The following is a 12,500-nucleotide window of genomic DNA, read 5'->3' on the forward strand; positions in this document are numbered from 1 at the left end:
TCACACTCAACTGCTGTTCACATCTTTCAAGGCGAGTCATCACCGCCTACCGCTGCTGCACCCTTTTGTAGGGGAGGGGGTTTTCCCAACGCCCCCCGGTCCGGTCGCCCCCGGGTGCGCCATCGTGCTGCTCCCTACTCGACCATTTCGCCACATCATTGCTTCGCAAGGAGACAGGCACCGCCTAGCCGTGGCTACGCAGCGCGTACTTGGAACAAGCCGCAAAGCGGACGTTCATCAGTCTACTCCCGCAATAGGAGCCCACCGGCCACAGTGCCATGGACGGCGTTTCGGTAGCGCACCGACAGACTACTCGAAGGCTGGGAAGGACGAAGCAGCAAGAGAACCCGGCTGCCGCGAATGCGTTCAAAGTGCGGGATTATAATCCCTCGTCCTTTTCGGTCCCGGTGCCTCCTTTCGCGCCGTCGGCGCGGCGTCAGACTCCGCGCCCGCAGTGCGAGACCTTTCGCGCGCGGCCGTTCCCTGGGCCGCGCGCGTCCCGCCGCGTGCGCGTCGCGCAGAAGCGCAGTTTCCCAGCCAGCGAGCCGCGGTTCCTCTCGTACTTCGCAGCAGCCGCCGCCGTTCCCTTGGCAGCGGGCAGGCCTTTCCCTCGGCCCGCCTACCGACTGGTGGTCGCAACACGACAAAGCCAGCGAGCCGCGGTTCCTCTCGTACTTCGCAGCAGCCGCCGCCGTTCCCTTGGCAGCGGGCAGGCCTTTCCCTCGGCCCGCCTACCGACTCGTGGTCGCAACACGACAAAGCCAGCGAGCAGCGTTTCCTTTCGTACTTCGCAGCAGCCGCCGCCGTTCCCTTGGCAGCGGGCAGGCCTTTCCCTCGGCCCGCCTACCGACTCGTGGTCGCAACACGACAAAGCCAGCGAGCAGCGTTTCCTTTCGTACTTCGCAGCAGCCGCCGCCGTTCCCTTGGCAGCGGGCAGGCCTTTCCCTCGGCCCGCCTACCGACTCGTGGTCGCAACACGACAAAGCCAGCGAGCAGCGTTTCCTTTCGTACTTCGCAGCAGCCGCCGCCGTTCCCTTGGCAGCGGGCAGGCCTTTCCCTCGGCCTGCCTACCGGCTCTGTTTGCGCCTCTTCGACGGTTGTCGACAACCGAAAGCCCACCATGAGTGGTGCGTTACGCCGTTCAAACCTGCGGATACAGCCCGTCCGACTTTCCCTTGGTGACGGAGCTCCGCTGGGCGCAACAGTTTGTGCAGAGAAGCGGCTTCAGAATCTCGCAACTCCGCGGTTGAGGCCTTCCCCCGCTTATAAGTGGGGGCGGCGCCGGGTGTGACAAGCACAATCCGGTAATGATCCTTCCGCAGGTTCACCTACGGAAACCTTGTTACGACTTTTACTTCCTCTAAATGATCAAGTTTGGTCATCTTTCCAACAGACCGGCGCAACCGAAAGGCCGCGCCGGACATCGGTCCGAAGACCTCACTAAATCATTCAATCGGTAGTAGCGACGGGCGGTGTGTACAAAGGGCAGGGACGTAATCAACGCGAGCTTATGACTCGCGCTTACTGGGAATTCCTCGTTCAAGGGGAACAATTGCAAGCCCCTATCCCAATCACGAAAGAAGTTCCACGGGTTACCCAGTCTTTTCAGACAGGGATAAAGACACGCTGCTTCCTTCAGTGTAGCGCGCGTGCGGCCCCGGACATCTAAGGGCATCACAGACCTGTTATTGCTCTGTTTCGTGCGGCTAGGAGCCGCTTGTCCCTCTAAGAAGGTTGTAAGGTGCTGGGAACCCCGCACCTATTTAATAGGCTAGAGTCTCGTTCGTTATCGGAATTAACCAGACAAATCGCTCCACCAACTAAGAACGGCCATGCACCACCATCCACCGAATCAAGAAAGAGCTCTCAATCTGTCAATCCTCCCAGTGTCCGGGCCGGGTAAGTTTTCCCGTGTTGAGTCAAATTAAGCCGCAGGCTCCACTCCTGGTGGTGCCCTTCCGTCAATTCCTTTAAGTTTCAGCTTTGCAACCATACTTCCCCCGGAACCCAAATACTTTGGTTTCCCGGAAGCTGCCCGCCGAGTCATTTGAGTAACTCAGGCGGATCGCTGGTTGGCATCGTTTATGGTCAGAACTAGGGCGGTATCTGATCGCCTTCGAACCTCTGACTTTCGTTCTTGATCAAAGAAAACATTCTTGGCAAATGCTTTCGCAGTAGTTCGTCTTGCGACGGTCCAAGAATTTCACCTCTAGCGCCGCAATACGAATGCCCCCGTCTGTCCCTCTTAATCATTACCCCGTATTCCAAAAACCAACAGAACAGAAACGGGGTCTTGTTCTATTATTCCATGCAAGTTTATTCAGGCGACTCGCCTGCGTTGAGCACTCTAATTTTTTCAAAGTAAAAGCGCAGGCCACCTCGAGACGCACCAATGAAGGGCACCAAGAGAGGACCGGCATGATGTTCAGTCCGAGCCGTCGCATCGGGTAGATGCACTACTCGTCTGGAACTGAGATCCAACTACGAGCTTTTTAACCGCAGCAGCTTTAGTATACGCTATTGGAGCTGGAATTACCGCGGCTGCTGGCACCAGACTTGCCCTCCAATTGATCCTCGTTAAAGGATTTAGAGTGTACTCATTTCAATTACGGGGCCTCAAAAGAGTCCCGTATTGTTATTTTTCGTCACTACCTCCCCGTGCCGGGAGTGGGTAATTTGCGCGCCTGCTGCCTTCCTTGGATGTGGTAGCCGTTTCTCAGGCTCCCTCTCCGGAATCGAACCCTGATTCTCCGTTACCCGTAACAACCATGGTAGGCAAGTAACCTACCATCGAAAGTTGATAAGGCAGACACTTGAAAGAAACGTCGCCGGCTCATGGCCATGCGATCAGCACAAAGTTATCCAGAGTCACCACAGAGTACGGGCAGAGCCCGATGGGTCTTGGTCTAATAAAAGCGCCCGTCAGCCAAAGGCCTTCAGGCTCAATGCATGTATTAGCTCTAGAATTGCCACAGTTGTCCAAGTAGAAAGAAACGATCTAAGGAACCATAACTGATTTAATGAGCCATTCGCGGTTTCGCCTTATTTCGGCATGTACTTAGACATGCATGGCTTAATCTTTGAGACAAGCATATGATTACTGGCAGGATCAACCAGGTATGATGCATAGGCATTCCCTTTTCGCCCCAGAAGGGTGCCTCGTCGCCGCCGATAGGGCCGCCATAAACCCCCAGCGCGCGACGCATCTTTTTCGCGGCAGCTTGCGCTGCCCGTGCATCGTTCGAGCTCGCTGCGGCATCCGACCCGTAGGTACGGCAATCGCCACGCGGCAAGAGAGCACGTGTGCCTTTAGGCAAAGCATTTGTAACGCGCCCACCAGTGCGCACATCGGCCTCTAGGGCCGCAGCATTAGGCAACTGGACGGCGCTTGCTGCGTAGCCGAGACGGCCAAGCCGCCAGACGACGGGACACGCCCGCGTCTTCGGCGCGCTCGCACGGAATCGAGTCCGGGTAGCACGGAACACACCTCGTAAAACGTGGAAACAGCGTCGTCCGACAACCAGCCCCTATCGCAGACGCGGATGAGGCTGCAGACGAATGCCGTGGGGTCCGAGGGACGGGGACACGCTGGGCACGAGGCCGCATATCAGACCCGGTCACGGCGCGCACACGCGGGCGCGCGCCGCCGACTGCTCCACTGGGACCCCCATATAATAGCAGCGATAAGTACCCAGACCTCCGTGGGTGAGTAAATCGCCGTACTCGTGCCACTTTCGCCGCAAGGGCCGCACAAATCGTGCGCGCTTTGCCGCGGCATCACAACGCCGCGCTTCCGCGGCGCCCCGCACGAGCCGTACTCGTGGACATAGCCGTCGGGCGAACCGCCGTACTCGAGGCGCGTTCGCCGCAAGAGCCGCTCAAATCGTGCGCGCTTTCCTGCGGCATCGCACGAAAGCGCTGCCCCGGCGCCCCGCACGAGCCGTACTCGTGGACATTGTCATCGGGCGAACCGCCGTACTCGAGGCGCGTTGGCGGCAAGACCCCCACAAATCGTGCGCGCTTTGCTGCGGCATCGCACAAAAGCGCATCCCCGGCGCCCCGCACGAGCCGTACTCGTGGACATAGCCGTCGGGCGAAGCGCCGTACTCGAGGCGCGTTCGCCGCAAGAGCCGCTCAAATCGTGCGCGCTTTCCTGCGGCATCGCACGAAAGCGCTGCCCCGGCGCCCCGCACGAGCCGTACTCGTGGACATGGTCATCGGGCGAACCGCCGTACTCGAGGCGCGTTCGCCGCAAGAGCCGCTCAAATCGTGCGCGCTTTCCTGCGGCATCGCACGAAAGCGCTGCCCCGGCGCCCCGCACGAGCCGTACTCGTGGACATGGTCATCGGGCGAACCGCCGTACTCGAGGCGCGTTCGCCGCAAGAGCCGCTCAAATCGTGCACGCTTTCCTGCGGCATCGCACGAAAGCGCTGCCCCGGCGCCCCGCACGAGCCGTACTCGTGGACATAGCCGTCGGGCGAACCGCCGTACTCGAGGCGCGTTCGCCGCAAGAGCCGCTCAAAACGTGCGCGCTTTCCTGCGGCATCGCACAAAAGCGCTTCCCCGGCGCCCCGCACGAGCCGTACTCGTGGACATTGTCATCGGGCCAACCGCCGTACTCGAGGCGCGTTGGCGGCAAGAGCCCCTCAAATCGAGCGCGCTTTGCTGCGGCATCGCAAAAAAGCACTTCCGCGGCGCCCCGCACGAGCCGTACTCGTGGACATTGTCATCGGGCGAACCGCCGTACTCGAGGAGCGTTCGCCGCAAAAGCCACTCAAATCGTGCGCGCTTTGCTGCGGCATCGCACAACCGCGCTTCCGCGGCGCCCCGCACGAGCCGTACTCGTGGACATAGCCGTCGGGCGAGCCGCCGTACTCGAGGCGCGTTCGCCGCAAAACTCGCATAAATAATGCACAAACTCATGAAAATCACATCTGCCGAGGCCGCCTAAAGCCCGAATTCACCTCCCGGGCGTCGAGAGGTCCGTTTCGGACTTTGCTGACAAAGCGGACGCTTTACTGTTTCGCGTCTGCCTAGGCGGTATGCCCCCTTATATATGCAGCGATAAGTACCCAGACCCCCGCGGGTCATAAGCGCGTCTACCGGAGCGGGCTTCAAACGAACGTAACTCTGCCTTCCGTTGCGCGAAAGGGACGGGAAAGGTCTCAAAATATTCGCCTTTCTCAGCCCCACACGCGGAACTAAAAATTGAGCGGCTGCGCCCACGGGAACGGCCGTGAACATTCGAAAAGGCGGCCCCTTGCGAACCTGGTCAATCACCCGCTGCTCCGGCTACAGTGGAAGCAGCGGGTCGAGGACGACTGCACAAGATGGGCGGCAGCGCGGCCGACACGTGGCGTAAATTTCGTCTCGTTCCGCCAGGTGAAAGTGCCTTTAAATATTCGAAAACCGTTTACCGCGTCCGCCGGGGAGGCAACCGCGTCTGCCTAGGCGGGACCGCGTCTGCCTAGGCGAGCTTCAAACGAGCGTAACTCTCACTTGCGTTGCGCGAAAGGGACGAGAAAGGTCTCAAAATGCTCGCCTTTCTCAGCCCCACACGCGGATCTAAAAATGGAGCGGATTCGTCCACGGGAACGGCCGCGAAGATTAGAAAAGGCGGCCCCTTGCGAGCCTGGTCAATCACCTGCTGCTCCGGCTACAGTGCAAGCAGCGAGTCCGCGATAACTGCACAAGATGCGCGCCGGCGCGGCCGAACCGTGGCGTAAATTTCGTCGCGCTCCGCCAGTTCAAAGTGCCTTTAAAAATTCGAAGACAATTTACCGCGTCTGCCTAGGCGGGACCGCGTCTGCCTAGGCGAGCTTCAAACGAGCGTAACTCTCACTTGCGTTGCGCGAAACGGACGGGAAAGGTCTCAAAATGTTCGCCTTTCTCAGCCCAACGCGCGCAACTAGAAATTGAGCGGCTGCGCTCAAGGCAACGGCCGCGAGAATTCGAAAAGGCGGCCCCTTGCGATACTGGTCAATCGCCCGCTGCTCCGGCTGCAGTGGACGCAGCGGGTCGGCGATGACTGCACAAGATGCGCGCCGGCGCGGCCGAACCGTGGCGTAAATTTGGTCGCGCTCCGCCAGTTCAAAGTGCCTTTAAAAACTCGAAGACCGTTTACCGCGTCCGCCGGGGAGGCAACCGCGTCTGCCTAGGCGGGACCGCGTCTGCCTAGGCGAGCTTCAAACGAGCGTAACTCTCACTTGCGTTGGGCGAAAGGGACGGGAAAGGTCTCAAAATGTTCGCCTTTCTCAGCCCCACACGCGGATCTAAAAATGGAGCGGATTCGCCCAAGGGAACGGCCGCGAAGATTAGAAAAGGCGGCCCCTTGCGAGACTGCTCAATCGCCCGCTGCTCCGGCTACAGTGCAAGCAGCGGGTCGGCGATGACTGCACAAGATGCGCGCCGGCGCGGCCGAACCGTGGCGTAAATTTGGTCGCGCTCCGCCAGTTCAAAGTGCCTTTAAAAACTCGAAGACCGTTTACCGCGTCCGCCGGGGAGGCAACCGCGTCTGCCTAGGCGGGACCGCGTCTGCCTAGGCGAGCTTCAAACGAGCGTAACTCTCACTTGCGTTGGGCGAAAGGGACGGGAAAGGTCTCAAAATGTTCGCCTTTCTCAGCCCCACACGCGGATCTAAAAATGGAGCGGCTGCACCCACGGGAACAGCCGCGAAGATTAGAAAAGGCGGCCCCTTGCGAGCCTGGTCAATCGCCCGCTGCTCCGGCTGCAGTGGAAGCAGCGAGTCGGCGATGACTGCACAAGATGCGCGCCGGCGCGGCCGAACCGTGGCGTAAATTTCGTCGCGCTCCGCCAGTTCAAAGTGCCTTTAAAAATTCGAAGACCGTTTACCGCGTCCGCCGGGGAGGCAACCGCGTCTGCCTAGGCGGGACCGCGTCTGCCTAGGCGAGCTTCAAACGAGCGTAACTCTCACTTGCGTTGCGCGAAAGGGACGAGAAAGGTCTCAAAATGTTCGCCTTTCTCAGCCCAACGCGCGGAACTAAAAATGGAGCGGATTCGCCCAAGGGAGCGGCCGCGAAGATTAGAAAAGGCGGCCCCTTGCGAGCCTGGTCAATCACCCGCTGCTCCGGCTACAGTGCAAGCAGCGAGTCCGCGATGACAGCACAAGATGCGCGCCGGCGCGGCCGAACCGTGGCGTAAATTTCGTCGCGCTCCGCCAGTTCAAAGTGCCTTTAAAAATTCGAAGACCATTTACCGCGTCTGCCTAGGCGGGACCGCGTCTGCCTAGGCGAGCTTCAAACGAGCGTAACTCTCACTTGCGTTGCGCGAAAGGGACGGGAAAGGCCTCAAAATGTTCGCCTTTCTCAGCCCCACACGCGGATCTAAAAATGGAGCGGATTCGCCCACGGGAACGGCCGCGAAGATTAGAAAAGGCGGCCCCTTGCGAGCCTGGTCAATCACGTGCTGCTCCGGCTACAGTGCAAGCAGCGAGTCCGCGATAACTGCACAAGATGCGCGCCGGCGCGGCCGAACCGTGGCGTAAATTTCGTCGCGCTCCGCCAGTTCAAAGTGCCTTTAAAAATTCGAAGACCATTTACCGCGTCCGCCGGGGAGGCAACCGCGTCTGCCTAGGCGGGACCGCGTCTGCCTAGGCGAGCTTCAAACGAGCGTAACTCTCACTTGCGTTGCGCGAAAGGGACGGGAAAGGTCTCAAAATGTTCGCCTTTCTCGGCCCCACACGCGGATCTAAAAATGGAGCGGATTCGCCCACGGGAACGGCCGCGAAGATTAGAAAAGGCGGCCCCTTGCGAGCCTGGTCAATCACGTGCTGCTCCGGCTACAGTGCAAGCAGCGAGTCCGCGATAACTGCACAAGATGCGCGCCGGCGCGGCCGAACCGTGGCGTAAATTTCGTCGCGCTCCGCCAGTTCAAAGTGCCTTTAAAAATTCGAAGACCATTTACCGCGTCTGCCTAGGCGGGACCGCGTCTGCCTAGGCGAGCTTCAAACGAGCGTAACTCTCACTTGCGTTGCGCGAAAGGGACGGGAAAGGTCTCAAAATGTTCGCCTTTCTCAGCCCCACACGCGGATCTAAAAATGGAGCGGATTCGCCCACGGGAACGGCCGCGAAGATTAGAAAAGGCGGCCCCTTGCGAGCCTGGTCAATCACCTGCTGCTCCGGCTACAGTGCAAGCAGCGAGTCCGCGATAACTGCACAAGATGCGCGCCTGCGCGGCCGAACCGTGGCGTAAATTTCGTCGCGTTCCGCCAGTTCAAAGTGCCTTTAAAAATTCGAAGACCATTTACCGCGTCTGCCTAGGCGGGACCGCGTCTGCCTAGGCGAGCTTCAAACGAGCGTAACTCTCACTTGCGTTGCGCGAAAGGGACGGGAAAGGTCTCAAAATGTTCGCCTTTCTCAGCCCCACACGCGGAACTAAAAATTGAGCGGCTGCGCCCACGGGAACCGCCGCGAAGATTAGAAAAGGCGGCCCCTTGCGAGCCTGGTCAATCACCTGCTGCTCCGGCTACAGTGCAAGCAGCGAGTCCGCGATAACTGCACAAGATGCGCGCCTGCGCGGCCGAACCGTGGCGTAAATTTGGTCGCGCTCCGCCAGTTCAAAGTGCCTTTAAAAACTCGAAGACCGTTTACCGCGTCCGCCGGGGAGGCAACCGCGTCTGCCTAGGCGGGACCGCGTCTGCCTAGGCGAGCTTCAAACGAGCGTAACTCTCACTTGCGTTGCGCGAAAGGGACGGGAAAGGTCTCAAAATGTTCGCCTCTCTCAGCCCAACGCGCGGAACTAAAAATTGAGCGGCTGCGCCCACGGGAACCGCCGCGAAGACTAGAAAAGGCGGCCCCTTGCGAGCCTGGTCAATCACCTGCTGCTCCGGCTACAGTGCAAGCAGCGAGTCCGCGATAACTGCACAAGATGCGCGCCGGCGCGGCCGAACCGTGGCGTAAATTTCGTCGCGCTCCGCCAGTTCAAAGTGCCTTTAAAAATTCGAAGACCATTTACCGCGTCTGCCTAGGCGGGACCGCGTCTGCCTAGGCGAGCTTCAAACGAGCGTAACTCTCACTTGCGTTGCGCGAAAGGGACGAGAAAGGTCTCAAAATGTTCGCCTTTCTCAGCCCCACACGCGGATCTAAAAATGGAGCGGATTCGCCCACGGGAACGGCCGCGAAGATTACAAAAGGCGGCCCCTTGCGAGCCTGGTCAATCGCCCGCTGCTCCGGCTGCAGTGGAAGCAGCGAGTCGGCGATGACTGCACAAGATGCGTCGCGGTGCGGCCGACACGTGGCGTAAATTTCGTCGCGTTCCGCCAGTTAAAAGTGCCCTTAAAAGTTCGAAGACCGTTCACCGCGTCCGCCGGGGAGGCAACCGCGTCTGCCTAGGCGGGACCGCGTCTGCCTAGGCGAGCTTCAAACGAGCGTAACTCTGCCTTGCGTTGCGCGAAAGGGACGGGAGAGGTCTCAAAATGTTCGCCCTTCTCAGCCCAACGCGCGCAACTAAAAACTGAGCGGCTGCGCTCAAGGCGACGGCCGCGAGAATTCGAAAAGGCGGCCCCTTGCGAGACTGGTCAATCACCCGCTGCTCCGGCTACATTGGAAGCAGCGGGTCGGGGATGACTGCACAAGATGCGCGCCGGCGCGGCCGACGCGTGGCGTAAATTTCGTCGCGTTCCGCCAGGTAAAAGTGCCTCTAAAAACTCGAAGACCATTTACCGCGTTCGCCGGGGAGGGAACCGCGTCTGCCTAGGCGGGACCGCGTCTGCCTAGGCGAGACTGTTGAATCGCCCCTATCTCGAGCGAGAATGGCAGGAAAACGACGGGACCGGTGGCCTGCACACTGACTTCAAATTCGTAGGCTTGAGACATAGGGGCCGGCCGTGAAAAGTTTGAAATGGTCAAAGTCTCCCTGTCGCGAGCGGTTAATCGCCCGCTGCTCCGACCGCAATGTGATGATCGAAAAAGATGCGCCGCAGCGCGGCCGACGCGGCGCTGTAAAATTCGTCGTGCTCCGCCAAAGAAAAGGACCTTTAAAAATTCGAAAACCCCGTACCGCGTCTGCCTAGGCGATACCGTTCAATCGCACGTATCTCGGCCCAGACTGGCAGCAAAGTGACGAGATTGGTAACAAAAGATTCGCCTTTGAACGCCCTACACAGGGAAGGCAAAGTCGCAAACGACTTTCGTCCCGCGTCGGCCGGGGCGAACGCGCCCGAACGGCAAAGTCCGAATAAAGCGACCCCGTCTACCGGGCCAGACGCGCCCGAACGGCGAAGTCCGAATAAAGCGACCCCGTCTACCGGGGCAGACGCGCCCGAACGGCAAAGTCCGAAAGAGGCGACCCCGTCTACCGGGGCAGACGCGCCCGAACGGCAAAGTCCGAATAAAGCGACCCCGTCTACCGGGGCAGACGCGCCCGAACGGCAAAGTCCGAATAAAGCGACCCCGTCTACCGGGGCAGACGCGCCCGAACGGCAAAGTCCGAATAAAGCGACCCCGTCTACCGGGGCAGACGCGCCGGAACGGCAAAGTCCGAAAGAGGCAACCCCGTCTACCGGGGCAGACGCGCCCGAACGGCAAAGTCCGAATAAAGCGACCCCGTCTACCGGGCCAGACGCGCCCGAACGGCAAAGTCCGAATAAAGCGACCCCGTCTACCGGGGCAGACGCGCCCGAACGGCAAAGTCCGAATAAAGCGACCCCGTCTACCGGGGCAGACGCGCCGGAACGGCAAAGTCCGAAAGAGGCAACCCCGTCTACCGGGGCAGACGCGCCCGAACGGCAAAGTCCGAATAAAGCGACCCCGTCTACCGGGCCAGACGCGCCCGAACGGCAAAGTCCGAATAAAGCGACCCCGTCTACCGGGGCAGACGCGCCCGAACGGCAAAGTCCGAAAGAGGCGACCCCGTCTACCGGGGCAGACGCGCCCGAACGGCAAAGTCCGAATAAAGCGACCCCGTCTACCGGGGCAGACGCGCCCGAACGGCAAAGTCCGAAAGAGGCAACCCCGTCTACCGGGGCAGACGCGCCCGAACGGCAAAGTCCGAATAAAGCGACCCCGTCTACCGGGGCAGACGCGCCGGAACGGCAAAGTCCGAAAGAGGCAACCCCGTCTACCGGGGCAGACGCGCCCGAACGGCAAAGTCCGAATAAAGCGACCCCGTCTACCGGGCCAGACGCGCCCGAACGGCAAAGTCCGAATAAAGCGACCCCGTCTACCGGGGCAGACGCGCCCGAACGGCAAAGTCCGAATAAAGCGACCCCGTCTACCGGGGCAGACGCGCCGGAACGGCAAAGTCCGAAAGAGGCAACCCCGTCTACCGGGGCAGACGCGCCCGAACGGCAAAGTCCGAAAGAGGCGACCCCGTCTACCGGGGCAGACGCGCCCGAACGGCAAAGTCCGAATAAAGCGACCCCGTCTACCGGGGCAGACGCGCCCGAACGGCAAAGTCCGAAAGAGGCGACCCCGTCTACCGGGCCAGACGCGCCCGCACGGCAAGGTCCGAATAAAGCGACCCCGTCTACCGGGGCAGACGCGCCCGAACGGCAAAGTCCGAATAAAGCGACCCCGTCTACCGGGCCAGACGCGCCCGCACGGCAAAGTCCGAATAAAGCGACCCCGTCTACCGGGGCAGACGCGCCCGAACGGCAAAGTCCGAATAAAGCGACCCCGTCTACCGGGGCAGACGCGCCCGAACGGCAAAGTCCGAATAAAGCGACCCCGTCTACCGGGGCAGACGCGCCGGAACGGCAAAGTCCGAAAGAGGCAACCCCGTCTACCGGGGCAGACGCGCCCGAACGGCAAAGTCCGAATAAAGCGACCCCGTCTACCGGGCCAGACGCGCCCGAACGGCAAAGTCCGAAAGAGGCGACCCCGTCTACCGGGGCAGACGCGCCCGAACGGCAAAGTCCGAAAGAGGCGACCCCGTCTACCGGGGCAGACGCGCCCGAACGGCAAAGTCCGAATAAAGCGACCCCGTCTACCGGGCCAGACGCGCCCGCACGGCAAAGTCCGAATAAAGCGACCCCGTCTACCGGGGCAGACGCGCCCGAACGGCAAAGTCCGAATAAAGCGACCCCGTCTACCGGGGCAGACGCGCCCGAACGGCAAAGTCCGAATAAAGCGACCCCGTCTACCGGGGCAGACGCGCCGGAACGGCAAAGTCCGAAAGAGGCAACCCCGTCTACCGGGGCAGACGCGCCCGAACGGCAAAGTCCGAATAAAGCGACCCCGTCTACCGGGCCAGACGCGCCCGAACGGCAAAGTCCGAAAGAGGCGACCCCGTCTACCGGGGCAGACGCGCCCGAACGGCAAAGTCCGAAAGAGGCGACCCCGTCTACCGGGGCAGACGCGCCCGAACGGCAAAGTCCGAATAAAGCGACCCCGTCTACCGGGGCAGACGCGCCCGAACGGCAAAGTCCGAATAAAGCGACCCCGTCTACCGGGCCAGACGCGCCCGCACGGCAAAGTCCGAATAAAGCGACCCCGTCTACCGGGGCAGACGCGCCGGAACGGCAAAGTCCGAAAGAGGCAACC

At 60.8% G+C, this 12,500-nt stretch overlaps 1 non-coding gene across 1 annotated transcript; it reads right to left on the reverse strand.

The window, feature by feature from the left end:
- Nucleotides 1–1,305: 1,305 nt before the first annotated feature.
- On the reverse strand, nucleotides 1,306–3,120 carry LOC149324621 (small subunit ribosomal RNA). The gene has a single exon (XR_016286721.1). It is a non-coding gene; the product is annotated as a small subunit ribosomal RNA (ribosomal RNA).
- Nucleotides 3,121–12,500: the final 9,380 nt, after the last annotated feature.

The sequence above is a fragment of the Amblyomma mixtum genome, unplaced genomic scaffold (assembly GCF_055824585.1).
Source record: "Amblyomma mixtum isolate Tamu unplaced genomic scaffold, ASM5582458v1 scaffold_21, whole genome shotgun sequence".
Classification (NCBI taxonomy): Eukaryota; Metazoa; Arthropoda; class Arachnida; order Ixodida; family Ixodidae; genus Amblyomma; species Amblyomma mixtum.